Source organism: Ambystoma mexicanum, chromosome 11 (assembly GCF_040938575.1).
Source record: "Ambystoma mexicanum isolate Mex_15411 chromosome 11, UKY_AmexF1_1, whole genome shotgun sequence".
Taxonomy (NCBI): Eukaryota; Metazoa; Chordata; class Amphibia; order Caudata; family Ambystomatidae; genus Ambystoma; species Ambystoma mexicanum.
The window spans coordinates 746313415-746328864 of record NC_090934.1 but is presented as its reverse complement, the minus strand read 5'-3'; the positions used below and the strand labels follow the sequence as shown (position 1 = coordinate 746328864).

Here is a 15450-nt window from a genome sequence, read left to right as displayed (position 1 = left end):
TCAATATCTCAGTCTACATACAGTTGGAATTCCTGTCGTGTGTTTCTAAGTTAGCACACCGAAATATATACATTGACAATCAGAATCTAGGCTCAGTTTGTACTAACCCATAACATTTCCAAGTTAATGCACTTGCAGTATAATACCAGTTTGCACTCCCAGTATGCATTCAGTTTGGAAGCCCAGTTTACGGCACAGGAAAATCCCAATTTATCTGAAAATATCAAGGAAAGAAAGATTCTGTTGGGAGAAGCCTGCTTGTGCAGTATTATTACCCACTTATTATGCCTAGAGTGCATCCGGGAAGTGTGTCCGGTGGTGGCGATGGTGGCAGAAGCGGGGGTGGGGGTAAGAAGGTGGTTTGGGGAGTGGTAGGCAAATGTGTATTCATGTTTTGTATTTATGTGTATGGGCTGTATGTGTGTGTGTGAATGTTTAATATGTCAGCAACAGAAAGGTGGGTTTGGAGTCTGGGGTGGCAGAGCTGTCCCTCGCTGGTCACATGACAGGGCATGGGGGGGAGGAGGGCAGGGTAGAGAAGGGTGTTTGCAGGTGTGTCCCCTGCATTAGGGAGAGACTAGGGAAATGGGTGCTGGGAGGGAATAATGTTACCCTGCAGCGCCGAACCCGTACTCTGTGAACCGAGTTTCAGTGAAATGGACCTGTGTGGAAACAACATAGATTCAATTGCGCAGCTCAAAGTGAAAAAAACATGGCATATCTATATCCCTCAAAGTGTGTTAAAACTCGAGAACATTACAATGAGATGTTTATAAATATTTTGGAAGCATAATAATTTTAATTGCATTCTAGCATCCAATATTCAATTTCCTTAATGTATTATGACTATGCTTTATTAGAGATTGAATATTCTGGGCCTCATTACACGGTAGGCGGTAAGGGTTTACTGGTACCGGTAAACCCTTACCGCCTTACTATGAGGTCCCTTTGCGGGACCCGACCTTAACGGCTGGTTTTACCAGCCGTTAAGGAACGGGCCCGCTAAGGGACCTTGGTGCTAATTACGGTACCGCAATTTGCAGTACCGTAATTAGCGCCTTCCCCATTCCCATTGAGCCCTATGGGGGCAAAAATGGGAATGGGGAAGTGCCTTGGTGAATGGGGAATTACCGCCCCCCGCTCACCTTGGAGTAGGACGGTAATTCCGCCATCCACCAAGGCGGACACAGTAAAATACTGGCGGCAACCATGGCGTTAATAGCGCCATGGTTACCACCTACCGTGTAATGTGGCCCTCTGTCTACATTATTTAGTTATAAGTATTGTGCTACAACTAGTATGCTCAGTTTTTGGTCAGATTAGAGTTTGAGCAATGCAAAGCAAAAATAGCGGTGTTCAGGAACTGAACACTGGCTACATTTGCTTCCTGTTGTAATATATTAAGTGAATTGTATCTAGGCATGATGGAGATATGATCAATATAAACCCATATGTTTAATCTGTCTCACAGATTAAAGGCTGGCTGGTTAGCATAATAGTATGCATTATGCGGTGTGCCCAAGACAAGCAAGAAGGAGTAAAAGGTGCATTGTTTAAATGTATCTGAAAGTGTGACTAACAACCCCAGGTTTTGTATGAACCCTATAATGCTCTTACCAATTCTAGAACATGTTCTCCTCTCATGCTGTCCAGCACTGACAATAGAAGCCCCAATTCACTTGGTCAAATGCTTTTCCAGCATCAACAACATAGCAAACGCTGCTCTCCTATGGGTTTCAGTGAATTCAAGTTTGCTGTGATGAAATGTTCAGTAGTCAATATTTCCAGGTATGTAAAAGTCATGCTGTCATGTTGTCAGTAGGACATTTATGTTATGTCTATATGCGAGTAAAAGAGCACACATTTTACTTTCAGCCTATCCACTTATTTTCATTTGTCTTCACAGAAATCACTATGCTGGCGTTATGTGAACATATTTAATATGGTTTATAAATAATGATCATGTTTCCTAATTGTCTTTCATATTTTGGAGGAAGATCATCTTTCTTCCTTGCTGTTTGCTAGATGGTATGTTAGCTTTAAGGTGGTGTCCATAGCTACAGCATTGATGTTGGGGACGGAGAAGGTTTAGAAGAATGGCTGTTGCATTGTTTTCATTAGTCTGATGTGGTGAACCAGAAGAAGGACTTGGGCTACATTGGCCCATGTTAACAAAGTTTTATTTAAATAAAAAGGAAAACACCTATAGCTGTGCGGGAGTTTCCCTGCCTAGCAAAACAAATGCTAAGGGTGCTCATCAAGTCCAACTTAAAAAGTCTTCAGTCCGAATCCTAATCCTAAACAACTAACTGGCCTCACCACCTAGCTAAACGGAAAAAGGTGAGGCTTGCACACTAGCCTCGGTCGGGCTTCTGCCTGGCCCAAGCTAGACTTGTTTTCAGTCTTCAATGCTCATTTTCCACTACAGAATATTTATAGTCTTCTCAGTCTTTGTATCAAGTTATGACCTTTAGTCTCTCCTTTTAAAAAAGAAAACTGGCTCTTGGTGCAAACCTTTCCATCCCTCTAGGATTGCTTGGAAATAAACTCTTTCCCCTCTGTGCTACTGAGACTTTCTCAAAGTCCTGAAGTCCTCATGTAGGTTGTTTTCTTTCACCCAAATTATTTCGCATATGGTGGCTGTCCACCTTGTTTTGTCAGATGTTTATTGCTTCCATGTATTTCTAAGCTCTAATTCGAAGTGTTATTTTCCGCTTACATAGGGTATTTGGGCAATCAGGTTTCTCAGGCTCGGGTAACTTGGATAGATTTCATAACCGTCAATCACAATGTTTGTATCACTCTCAATCCCCATTGCATAGAGTATTTGCATGTTTGGGTTTCTCATGCTCCCATAACCTGGAAAACTTTCATAGCCATCAGCCAAAATGTTTGTCTCTCTCTCTCAATCCATCTTGTATAGGGTATTATATTTTTGTATTTCTCAGGCTCCCATAACCAGGATAGCTGTTATGGCCATCCCTCACAATGTTCATACCTTGTAGTGGTATTCTGTGAACTCATTGGCTTTCATCACTGCTACTTGGCTCTGTAGCTATGGTCCGACATGTGTGTAGCTTGGGAACTTGGGCTCCCTCATACGTTGTGGCCTCTACATCTGGTCTCAGTATACTGGCCCACCGCCACTTGCTAGTGGCTGTTCCACCAGATGAGATGTTGTGATTCCCATCTCGGCTCCCTCTCCGACATCAGTTCCTCGGTCGGGAAGAAAGCCACATTCAAGTGTTTGGCTCACTGATTGTTCGTCTTGCTTGCTGCCACTGACTCCATGGCCAAGTGCACCTCTGCCCCTCCTGGGCAACAACGATGCAGAGGCTTGCCTCTTTGTAGCACTTCTTATTTCTCCATAGTAGTTTCCTCTCTTATACACGTCACATGAATAAACAGAACAGTGTCCTTCTTCGATGATCATGGCACTCAGGCTGTGTTCAGCAACTGGAAATGTCAGAAATGTAGAATTAGATTTGTTCTGCGGTGAATAAGTGACAGGCTTGAGATGCAAATTGATTTATTCAAACTGGCTCGATTGTTCATTTATGAAAAAGGAGGAAGAGTGCCGGAAGAATTTAACATTTTCGCTTCAGCGCTGCAGTTTGAATCTCAAAGGTACAAAGGAAATCACAGGCTATTTAATAATAATAATAATAATAATAATAATAATAATAATAATAATAATAACAATAATAATAATAATAATAATAATAATAATAAGCTGGTTTGTCAAAGTGAGGTTCTTTGAATGACGCATGGATTTTAGAAAAAGTCTTGAAGCAGAAAGGGCTGGGCACTCACTCACTCACTGGCAAAGGGAGCAGAAAGACTGTGAGAGAGTTCATTCCTGGGCAGGCTGAGTCTCCTGTGTTCTTGGCGGCAGTGTTGCAGGCAGACTGTCTTGTGGGCTGTCTGTCTCTCTCCTGGGTTGGCAGTCGTCAGAAGAGTTGCAGTCTGGAGCACCCTTATCGGTCATTGACCCTGAGCGTGGCAAGCAGAAAGGCTGAGGAAGGACTTTGTGGGTTACCTCCAGACTGAGTCTGCGAATATCGGCATCTGAATCTAGGTAATTATGCAGTAATTGAGGAGTGTGTTAAAGTGGATGTTTGATACTAGGTAGAGTAGGTTAAATAAGTAATTTAACTTTTAGGCACTGCATAATAACATTTGAAATGTGTATGTAAAACTGTGTTCATATTTCTCCAAGTTGTGCTGCGATCAAATTCAGAGTGACAGAGGTTCAGCCAGTTTGTTTGTGAAGTTCAAGGCCAATAACAGGTAGAACTCTGGGCATTATCACAAATACAGTGTTGAAATCAATTGCAGGAAAAACTTTGCTTATGTTTGAATTACAACTTGGGTGCATATGTCATGTTGTGTAACTTGCATATTTCTAGTTTCTGATAAAGAATAACAATTCAAAAAGGTAATTTGGTCTCAAAGTATTTATTCTGCACTTAGTTTTACTGGGTTGGCATGTCTAGAGATGCAGAACGTGCAGTAAAAAAAAATATCAAAGCAAAGTTAGTCACAGTACATTTTTTACGCTGAGAGGCTGAATGAATATTTTATATCTCATTTGCATGATTAATGTATTCTGGGATGCAAGTCACAAGGGCATAAAAGAGTGGTATTGTAGATAGTATACCACAGGAGGGGATGAGTTAATTATTCAGAGTGTGCTAAGTGCACTACTTTTTTACAGTTAGTAACCCTGTTAAAATAATTATTAGGCAGCGTTTTGAAGTTAATCTCACCACTAAAAAGATACCCCAATAAGTTTACCAAAATATATTACCAAGAGCTAACAAAAAAACACAATACCAAAATACCACAAAATACCACAAGGCACTAAATATATCCCAAAAAGATCTCTAACTTTTTGGTGTGTATGCCGGGAAGCAGTAAAAATAATTACTGGGCGTGACCTTGCGTCATAAAGCATAACCATATTGTGCACTTATTCTCTGAATTAGAGCTGTGAGGTAGTGCAGTAATATGTGCTCACTTGACTCGTGTTATAGTGTCATTGGCAATAGTACTGCCATGTCCCAGATTCAGGCTGAATTTTCTGAATTGTCAGATTACCTCGAGGCAAAGCTTTATGCTCATGCAAATTGGTCCTCGGACAATGTGACAGCATGGAAAAGTAGGATTCGTGCAGAAGTAGATAAAGAGGCTTTTGATGGTATTTTTGATGAAGGAAGTATTGAGGAGGCATGTCTCCTTAGACTATTCCGAGTGCCAGAATGCACGAAGGAGAAGAATTGCATCATAAGACTGTGCGCAAAACTTTGGTTTCTGCTACACAGATCCATAAAGATGCAAGGGAAAGACAGATAAGTCATTTTAGCAAATTATAGTGCAGTTCAGACAGTTAATGTGATCAGGTGCAGCGATTAAAAAAAAATGAAAACAGAGAGAGCTAGACATGGAACTGCAAGCCAAATGTAGCAACCTTGCTGCTCAATTAGCTCAGAGATAGAAACAACTTCATGAGAGTGAGCAAGAATTAACCCATTTAAAAAAAAAACATTGGATGATATAAGGCAAGATAAAGATGTTGTTGTTTCCGATAGTCACACCCTTAGAGAAGATAACGAATTGTCAGGCACGGATCACAGAATTACAAGCAATAATCAATAAGGTCAGGGAGGAGAATTCTGGTCTCTGTCATGAAGCAGAACAGCCTCATGGACAGTGCAAGTACCTGGAACAGCAAATATTTAATCTCAAGTCTCAGGAAAAGTGACAGGGTACTACATTCACTGGAGTTGAACACAATCACAGCCATAGCCAAGGAAATGTACCAGCAGCTGTCCACATGGCCAGATCTTGTTATAACCCAATGGTAGGGTCTGAATCACCTGCAAATATTCACACACATTCCTGCCCACAAGAGAACAGGAATGAGCGACAAAATGGCACACACCAGAATGCACCATGTAGTCCTTTAAAAGTTATGAAATCTATCAAGACTTAGATTAAGCCATTTAAAAGGGGAGGAGATTGTTGTATGGAAGACCATTTGGAGGCCGCTCACGATATATTCAAAGCCCTTCAGATTCCTAGGGAACAATATAGACAGTACTTTCACCTCACTTTAGATGCAGCATCTGGTAGTAACATTTGTGGTCTCAATGAACAGGAACATGTGTCATGGGAAGACTTTGAGAAGGAGATTAGACACCAATTCTCACCTTACCAGTCTATACAGGAAGCCAAGAAAGCCGCGTATACTATGACAGCAAAGCAAAATGAGTCTCCTCGCAAGTTCTTTCAAAACTTAAAAAGAGCATGTTCACATTTTGATGTGACCTTTTACCCTAACTCTGTAGAATTTAAAACTGCATACTTTTATGGGCTCCTCAAGAAAATGGTCTCCCAAATAATCTTTGAATTTGACAGGGAACAACCACTAGAATGGATCATAGAACAAGGGACCAAACAATATGAAGTGTTATTGGGTCAGAAAGAGGAGGGCCCTAAGTATAAAGAGGCAAAACCAAAGTCTAAGGAATCCATACCAGTGATTTTGGAGGTAAAGTCTGTAAAGATGTCGCTAGAATCAGCCTAAACTCAGGCAAAGAAGTGCACAACACCTAATCCACAGAGGACATCACCCCAAACTCCTATGTTCCAATCCATTGATCCCAGCGATAGAAGTTCTTACATTAGTCCTAGATATATTAGAATTTCTCCCAGAGTAGGGTTTTGCCATGATATGCCGGGCCTAAATAACAATCACAATCAACTATACAATGGCCCATATCAGACACGAGGGACCCAGAGTAGATTTGACCCTAACAGAATGGTGTATGGCCACCAAGAAAGACCAAGATATGTGGATAGACTAATTGAAAATGGAAACCAGCATAGGGAACAGTTCCCACCAAATGAAAGACAAAATATGAATTATGTACCTCACCAATATAATCAGTCCCCAACACTGGTCGACCATGGTCAAAGGACGGTCACTGCACGGTCTCTACCTCCTGAGTCACGTGAATTCAGAGGTAACACAAATTGAAATCTATCTCCAGAAAGATATCAAAACAAGCCTAATCACAGTGAGCTTAATCATTACCGGCCCAGACTACAAAGAGAGGAATTCAGAGACATGGACAGGTTCAATGCTATGTGTTGCCTATCTAGCATTTGCCCATCTCTGTATGGCTCTTTCTCCATCATCAAACCTCGAAGCCCTAGCAGGGCACATGCTTCTGGACTGTTTGTGACAATGTATCCAGAGTCTAGAGAGCAAAGTTGAGGACATTCATTGTGATGAGGAGAAGCTAATTTGAGGGATGCCTTAAGCCATTCCAAGACCCTGGTCAAAGCTGTGTGCAAGGGGTGGTTTGGGGGAAGGGTTTTTCCAAAGTAGGGCAGGTTTCTGCCTTGAGCTTCTGATCTCTGCTTCTGTCCCCAAGCTGATGTTGTCAAACATATGAAGCGTACCCCTCTGTCCTTTCTGGTCACTGAAACAGATTTCACATGTCAATGCCACCACCCATCTTGCTCATGGCTAGGCCAGCTGTGACCATCAGTTTTCTTTAACACTGTCTACTGGAAATTCTGACTATGATAGCTCTCACACTCCTATGCTCATGACACCCACCTCTACCTAGGCATCAACAATATGCAAAATTAGTACCAAACAAAACGTATTCTTTAATGTTTGCTGACAATTTACTGTAGTATAAACTACTGTTGCATTGGCGGAACCGCCTGCATTTGTACAGTTTTCCTGTCTTGCAGGGATGAAGGCATACATTCAAATGTCGTGTCTCTCCTGTCTTGTAGGGATGAGGGCATATACTCAATGTGTACACATCTCCTCTCTTACAGGGGTAGAGGCACAGACTACATTTTTACATGTCACTGGTCTCTCAGGGATGGAGGTACACACTCAATTGTCTTTCTTTTCTGTCTTGCATTGGTTGAGGCTACAAACTCAAGTTATATCTGTCTACTGTCTTCCAGGGGTGGAGGCACAGTATTATTTGTTATATCTATCTGGTATCACAGGAGTGGGGTCACATACTGAATTATTACTGCTCTCCTCCCTTGCAGGAGTGATGGCACACACTCATGTTTTATGTCACTGCTCTGTCACAGTAGTGAGGGTACTCACTAAAGTTTTGTGTTTCTTCTGTCTCAACATGTGGGGGCACAGCCTGAATATGTACATCTCTCTTGTCTCTCAGGGAGGAGGAAACACACTCAATTTTAAGGTCACTTCTGTCTCACGGGAGTAGGGCAACAGCCTGAATTTTTGCATCTAGTCGGTCAAACAAGAGTGGGGACAGAGCCTACATTTTTACATCTCTCATATCTCACATGAGTGAGGACACACACTCAATGTTTACTTTTCTCCTGCCTTGCAGGGGTTGGGGTACAGCCTGAATTTGTATGGCTCTCCTGTTTCACAGGAATAGGGGCACAGTTAGAGTTTGTGCCTCTCTCTTTTCTCACAGGGGTACAAAGCCTGCATTTTTAAGTCTTTCTCAAGAGATTTGAGGCCAGAGAACGGTTGCTCAATGAACCATTTTCAAGCCTGAGCTGAGCATCTTCAAGTGGGGGTCATTGCAAAACAACATTTCTAAATGTCATCAAAGCATACTATGCTGTTGCCAGTGGCTAGACACTCAAGCATCCTGAATGATTAGTATTTGTTGTGTTAAGAAAGATAATTTTCCCTATGAATAGGCTCTATCTCTAGACAAGCAAAAGATGCATGTCCTATCAAAAAGATGATAAGGAGTAAAGTGTGTTAAGTCAGAATCAGGAGACGGACAACTCATTCTGCTTTGTAGCATAACTGTTTTAGTGAAGTGACAAAACACTGTACTATACCTACGATTCTGGTCCCTATACTAAAAGACAGAAAAGTGTTCAGAAGGGTGGACACCATGATGCTGTACAAAATAAATGCATGCATTCTGTCTAGAAAACCTATCTTAGCCTGATTTCTTCCACTACCACTAAAAAGGAAAATATTCTAATTTGAACAAAAAGATATCCTGGGGCCTTCTACCCAAATAATATATTTGTGGCTGGTTTCTAGCACCCACTGCACTGTCTCCGGATTAGAGAAGGGATGCTAGCCCTAAGACCGGCTCCAATATGATCAACAGCCAAGGTCTCAAAGCTTTTTCACCTGATCTACAGTTCCAGACAAAAATGTTCAACACATCTCCTTGGGGCTTCATGTCCGGTGTACAACTGTGTGATGAGTGTCTCTAGGTCCCCTGCCCCACTGCACAGTTCAAATCCTATATGTAACAACATTATTTCCAATGTCTCTGGATAACCAGGCCTCTCCCAGCTCTGATCAGAACCTCTTTGGTTCCTACCCCTCCCTGGGGTCTCTGGTTTCACACACCTTCATGGGGTCAGTTTGCGTGCAGCCCACTCTGATTCTGACAGATTCTCACCCAGCCCTGGGGTCTTGGGATTCACACCTCTTCTTGGGGTATTTCTCAGCCCCTCTTGGACTCTTTAGTTTCTTACTCCTTCCTGGAGTACATGGATGATCCACCGATCTTGGGCTATCTGGTTCCTCAACTTGACTTGAGCTGTCTGATGTCATAGCCCCTCTTGAACTACTTGCTTTCTGAGCCTGGTTTGGGCTAATTGGTTCTTCGGACCGTCTTGGTCTATTTGGTTTTGCAGACCCTCTTGGGCTATTTGGTCTCTGACTCCTCTCTGAAATATATGAATTATCACCAGCCAACTTGAACTACTTATTTTCTCACCCCTTCTTGGGGTATGGCCAGGTCTCTCCACCCTACTCCCAGCTCCCATGATGCACTATATACCTTGTTCACTGTGGTGGCGTTTCTCAGGGGGGTGGTCTCCTTAGTCAATGTGGAATCGTGGTTCCAGCTTCTCCTCGGTCTTCTGCATCTGTTCTACATATAGTTGTTGGTTCTTCCCGTTGGCTTGTGATGGGACTTCTGCATTTCTCCCAGCAAGCGCTGGTCATCCACTTTTTGTGCAATCGGGCCTCGACTACAGTCAGCTGGCTGAGCTTCTCCAGCTGCAGGCTTAGTTACAGGCAGCAGCGTTCAAACATATATGCATTCAGGATTCACAAATCTCTCTGAGATCTATATGTATGTGAACCCACTGGCAGAAATACATGTTCCTATTCTGCTGCAAAATAATAATCTACAATAAAAAAACCTGCTGAACAGACTTGTAAGGCCTGCTAAAACTAGTAATGGGGGGAAACCCCCTATCCACTGTACTATCCTATCATCATCACTTCATACACGGTCTTGTTTCTTAAAAATATGGCAAAACAATGCGCTGAAATCATTTCCTATCAGTTCTAGTGTTAGTAGTGCACGGGATGTTTCGTTCCTCTGCACATTTTAGATGCAGTCCTTCATGAGCCAGAATGCAGAATGATGTGGCCCCAAAATCTAATACAGGTGTATTACTTGAGACCTGACCAGGCACAACCTGGGACTTCTGAAACGTAACCTTTGGCTGTGCTACCTTTATACTTAACACATACCAGCCTTTATGATAGTCTTCAGCTTGTTGTCATTGTTTGATACATTGCAAGTTCCCGGTTAGTAAACATAATTTGCATACTATTTACAACTGTGCAAATGAAGATGTTACAATCATTTTCAACTAATAGATTCCAAGGTAAATTCCCTACTGTGCTGTGAGCTGGTTATGTTTCATTATTGCTGGACTTCACCTTGGTATTATTCATATTGTGCATAAACATACGTGCAAATACACAAATAAACGTGTTCAAATACCTTTTGACATGATATTGTCCACTACTGCCCCCTGCTTGGGTCTAACCTGGAAATAGTCAGATATTACTGGACTGTATTTGTACACGTTTTTAGCAGCAAGGTCTTTCTGAAGATGCTCAGAGCGCCCTCCTTTCTAGAAAAGTGATCAATGTGTGAAAAAGTAAAAGCGTGCAGCACATCCATTTAATTATAAATTGCAGAAGACACTTCTAACAACTTCCAATCAGAGGTGGGAATTTAATCCTGTGCTGTGGCTCCATTTCCATTCAGTTAAGAATCAGAAATAGATAAGATCATTTTATTCTATCTAATGGAGGATACTTTATTGCAGAGGGTGGCCCGGGGGTTTTGTGTCCACACGGATCTATTTACCTCATGTACCATCTGCTACTCTCCCTTGTGACATTGCGATCACATATCTGCACACTGTGAGTGGTATATGCCCCTCAAAGCAGCAGAGTGTCCTCCACATTCCTCTCCTTCTCATATGTAAAGATGCAGGTTGTGCTCTGGGGAAAACAGCATGGGCTCTGGCCATCAGGCCACGGCCAGTCTGCACCATTGACAACAAGAAAGGAGATATTTGCCTCATCACAAGTTAGCTGGTCCAGATTTAACGGTGCCTGTAAAACCGTACTGGCACCGTTTTCTGGACTGGCTAACTACGAGTTCTGTGGCCGTGTGGTATGACCTGGCGGGTGTAACACCACCGGCTGCAGACGGACGCAGAAACACTGGCACGATTACCGCATGATGTCAGTGTTTCCGGGATCCCCATTCCCGTGGAGTTGGGAATGGGGAGCAATGTAATGCCGGCACCAGATTTACCAGACCACTGGGGCTGTAATGCACTGGTAATTCCAGCAAGTCCGGCACGGGCAAATCCCCACGAGTCCGGTGGCAGCCTGCCAGTTTTACTGGCATGGTTACCGCCGTACTCGTAATGAGGGCCAATTGTGTATATGAACATTGATTGGGTTTCACTATGATTTCATTAGTGCGGTACATTTCAAAAAGCAATTCTGTTATGGTCACATTGTGTGGGAGTAAGGGGATCTCTGCTAGTTTTACTGCATCACCAAATTCTTTTCTTTAGGTGAAGTGTACATTTTTCTCCAGCAAATTGCTGGAGGCCACCTCTCTGCTTTACCTCCAGAAAATGGAGGTTTTACCAAGATGGAATTACTGCTTGTGGAAAATCCTCCAAAATCCACAGAGTCCTATGGAATCCAACATTGGGCACTAACCCCACAGTAAACTCACAAAAGAAGTGAAAGTAACAGTAAATGAGTTTGGAGGTAATTACTTCAGTATTACTACCAAACTCGTAATGAGGCCCAATATTGTCTTTATAAACTACCAATCCGGCCAAATAAATTCCTTGCAATGGACCTGGAAGAGCTCTTTTGTGGCATTGTTACAGTATACAGGCAAGAGTTATGGTCATATGAACACTTCAAGTCCATCTGAGTGTCAGAATGAATGCCATTTGGAGTAAGTGGAGTGTACAGCTAGCTATCCTTTTGGTACTGCTAGCTACAGTTGTGGACTAAATATGCCACCAGGTTTTGCTATTTTATTAACATGCAGCAGCCTCAAATATTCAACATATGCTATTAAAAAATACTATTGGTCAAAGTCAGAGTCAAATATCATTTGATGTCACTTCCTGTGATGCACCACTGTGCCATTAACCGCTGAATGGTAACTTCCTCTCCAGATGGATTTATTATAATGGCACAATGAAATGCTAATATATTTTCCAACCACCCCAACGAATCCAAAACAACTCCGGTTCATGTTAAGGAGAAGAATACACATTTCTTTGACAAACTATTTAGGACCCATTCCCCTGCAGTTCAAAACGCTAGGCAAAAAGACCAAATAAAGGACTGTCAGTGTTTAGTGTGTAAAGAAATAAGTTACAGGGCCCAAATACTTTCAAGTTCTCGCATGGCATTTAGAGGGGAGCAGCTTGCCGCCCCCTGTTGGCACAATCCATGGCTGCTGGCCACATCTCTATGGGGTTAAATGTGCAGCTATCAAAACAAAAAGGCCCGTTGTTGCAACAGGAACCCCTTCTTGCACTCTTCACGGACTAATGCCCTGTGAATATTTTTACAAATTTAGAACATATCTACACCATAAATTGAATGTGATCAATACATACATAGCAATAAATGCACATGATTTGTAAAAATGAATCTTCAGGTAAGACAAGTTATATAGTATTGGGGTGTTCAATCCACCATCCGTTATCATCAAAATCTATAGCTCAATGGTAAGATAGTTAAAGAATGTGGTATTCAATACAAACAGTGTTTCCATAAATCAAACGGTGATGTATAAAAATTCAACAAAATTAGGAATACCAGTTGTATTTACTGACATTCTGACTCTTAATTGGTATTAACCGCACACTCAATCGTAGTGTTGCACATAAAATATACATAAAATACAGATTAAATGAAATTAAAAGTGTCCAAATAAGCAAATTGTTGTTAGGGCAACAACTATGACCAACGTGTTTCGGAATCTGAGTCCAGTTTCAGGGCATTTGAGGCTTAATGTTCCAAATGTGTTCACGGTACAGTGTACACCTGTAGATACAACAGCTGAATGTGCTTAGTCACATATTCTATTACATCAAGGTACTGCTACTTCTAGTAATGAGGTGAAAAAGTCAAGATACGCTGACCTGTATGGATGTGTTTCAATGTGTTTATATAAAGCACAGAACCTGCATATAAAAGGGATGAGGTCCCGTTATTAAATTAGAGAATCTGCTAAATAGGGATAAAGTCCGGACACATCAGTAATTAATGACTGATGTACATGTCAAAACAATGAAATACACGAACTCACCGCCACATGGGGAAATCCGGCTGGGTGGGGGTGTCGCTGAATAATTAGCTGTAACCTGCTCAGCGGTCACTGTAAAATAATAATGGTAGGTCACGTGCCTTGTTATGACATGGCAACAAAAGTATAATGTTAAATGTTCAATATCCAGTTTAGATATCAGGAGGATATTGAGTATAATACTCATTTGTTGCTATATAGACGGCTGTTGGCCGCATCTATATCGGGTTAAAGGTGCAGCTCCCACTTATGGGGGTGATTGAGTAAATGGCCGGCAATGTGCGATTTACAAATATCAACTAATGTAACATGCTCGTGCCATGATACGAGACAAATGTTTAAATGCTTGTTTAAACAGATTCCTTGGTCAAATGTGTCATTAGATTTTAAAGATGTCAAGTGAAACATGTTGGCCATCTATCCACAGAAAATAGAGCAAACGTGCTTTCCTTCTATGGTACATTGATAGACAATTGCAGGCAAAATCATTACTAAATCAATGAACTTGCCTGTCAAACACACAGCAAGATCATTTTAAATTGGTTGCCATTCTAAGATAGGCACTCCTTTTCAGCACTGGCCTTTTCCCTTGCCTCCCCCATTTGCTGGTACTGCTATATTGTAATTTCAGTTGTCAGCACATTCTACAGTGGCAATTCTGCTGGTAATTTTTGATGAGCCAGTTTAACGGAGGCTGACTGGATCAGTCCTCTTCCAAATCATTATTTATAAAAAAATCGATAACCAGCAGGGCTGCCCAAGTGTGGGTCGTCCAATTTGTGAATAACAATGAGTCAGCCCAGAATGAAGAGACACATGGCCAGTGCACCCTACTGTAGTAAATTTACTGAAACAGAAGATTATAATGATGCTGCGTCTGAGACAATCAGTGCCGGGCCTCAAAAATAAGTGGCAGGGTCTAAAAACCTGGATTTCTAGCGTTACCATAAAGTAATCATTGTTATGACTCCTTGGCAAGCACAGTAACATAGTTTGCACATTCCATTCCGGGTCAGCAAATGGATATTACAAGATTTGAAGATTTTTGTTTTATGGCCATACCAGTTTCTGATTTCAACAATTCTATACGTCCAGTTAGCCACTTGTTGGTGGTGTGGAGAGGTTTTTCCATCTGAGTAGATACCCCATTCTTGTAACCCATTGGCACCCTTTGTATTCTACGACTTTCACTGCAATGCCAGTATGACTAGAATGACATATGGGATTATCAAACTGTTCAAAATTGTATGTCTCTTTATTAACAGAGGGGTAAACAGAGAAAACAAGCTCTTCCTTTCAGTTTAAAAAGGAACCACATTGCAGTTCTCAGTAACAGAATCCCCAAAAAGTGTGTGACAAATCCTGCATATTACTGTTCCAAACTTACTCCTATCAGAACTCTCATCACTGCACATTCTTTTCAATCTCTATCATTAGAGACAATTATAAAGGATGTATTCAGCCTATTTTGCCATTAGGCCAATTACCTAACATTCAAAGTGTCTACATCCTCATTGTTAGAAAAGTAGCATTCTGTCTGTGTACCCAATATCTAATTGGCTGCCTTTTCCCAGCCAATTCGTATTCAATGATAACAAGAGACCTGCTTGGTTAAATAGTTTACAATGGATAACACTGAGCATCAAGGAGTTCCGGCACAACTAGAATTTAAAACCATATATTACATTTATCAGCTGTTAGTGACAAAGGTATCCTCCAATCAAAATGTCAAGAGAGTATGTTGTACAACATGTGCTTAAGGTGATGGACAGTCTATTGTTAAAAAGTAGGTTTT

The 15450-nt window shown here is 41.6% G+C and overlaps 1 protein-coding gene across 2 annotated transcripts in view; it reads right to left on the bottom strand.

Moving 5' to 3' along the window:
* The window catches only part of GALNT18 (polypeptide N-acetylgalactosaminyltransferase 18), a 2649737-nt gene that overhangs the window by 1136560 nt on the left and 1497727 nt on the right, over nt 1-15450 (bottom strand). The window lies entirely within an intron of this gene.